Source organism: Colobus angolensis, unplaced genomic scaffold (genome assembly GCF_000951035.1).
Source record: "Colobus angolensis palliatus isolate OR3802 unplaced genomic scaffold, Cang.pa_1.0 Scaffold3, whole genome shotgun sequence".
NCBI lineage: Eukaryota > Metazoa > Chordata > Mammalia > Primates > Cercopithecidae > Colobus > Colobus angolensis.
The window spans coordinates 19,085,767-19,087,248 of record NW_012116265.1 but is presented as its reverse complement, the minus strand read 5'-3'; positions in this window follow the sequence as shown (position 1 = coordinate 19,087,248).

Here is a 1,482-nt window from a genome sequence, read left to right as displayed (position 1 = left end):
GTGGTGGGTGCCTGTGATCCCAGCTACTCAGGAGGCTGAGGCAGGAGAACTGCTTGAACCTGGGAGGCGGAAGTTGCAGTGAGCCAACATAGTGAACTCTGTCTCAAAAAAAAAAAAAGACCAAAAAAAATGCCCACACAAAAACATGTCTAGATTTTCATTGTGTATTCATCTGTCCATTATTTTGAATTACAACTGAAAGAAGAGATAGACAGATAGATGGAATCTAGGTATCATAGGTAATATGGAGTGCATATAGGGCATAGTCCCTATTTTAAGGGGCCCAAAGATGGAAGCATAGGCTATAGGCCCATCTACTATCTGGCCAGTAATATTCATAAATACGTAGGCAAGGATGTGAATGTACGGTTCAGAACACACATAAGAAAACCGGGGGATTTAAGGTAAATGAGCTACTTAATCCTTTCTAAAAACACACCTTTTTTCTTATTTAGTTTGCAAGTAAATACATCTTTCATTTTCATTTTTTATTTTTTTCTATATCAGGCCACAGTGGCTGGAGACATCTTTTTCTTAATTTAAAAACATAGGCAAAAGCGTGTATAGTTTAGAACATAAGCGTATTGAAGCTATAATGAAAACAAGGGGATGGTTAATATATCATTCAGTATAGTAGTGGCTAACTGGGTGTGATGATGGACGAGGCCGCAGGGAACTTTTCCATTTCTTCAGCTGGGCAGCAAGTATGGGAATTCCTTTTATTATTTTTCTTTTAAACTGAACACATAGATTTTCATATCCTTTTTAGTATGTATTTTATAATGAAAATGTTTTTAAAAATTATCTTTTGGGCTGGCTCTGGCGGCTCACACCTGTAAGCCCAACACTTTGGGAGGCCAAGGTAGGGGGATCACAAAGTCAAGAAATCAAGACCATCCTGGCCAACATGGTGAAACCCCATCTCTACTAAAAATACAGAAATTAGCCAGGCGTGGTGGTGTGTGCCTGTAGTCACAGCTACTCCTGAGGCTGAGGCAGGAGAATCTCTTGAACCCGGGAGGCGGAGGTTGCAGTGAGCCAAGATGGCGCCACTGCACGCCAGCCTGGCGATAGAGTGAGACTTCATCTCAAAAAAAAAAAAATTCTCTTTTGAGCCCTGCCACAATTTATATTCATAAACTCTGGCCCTAGTAGATGGTACTGTGTCTTGGAAGGCTCTAAATGAAGAAGAGTGCACTAGCTTATTGGGTTGCAGCTTGGAGTCCATGGAAGCTCATATGTTAATCTCAAGGAAATCAGTTTCAACTCTTACCCTCTGAAAGGGATTTTGTATGAAACCATGCTCGAGTGTGTGTGTGCGTGTGGTGTCTTAAGACAGTAATATCTAAGTATACTAAGTATAAGTAATACTAAGTAATATCTAAGATTAACTTGGGTGATCACTAAAACTCCAGAAGTGCTTTGCCACATTATAAGCAGGTTTGAAGCCTTGAAGCCTCTACATCCTTTTTTTTTTTTTTT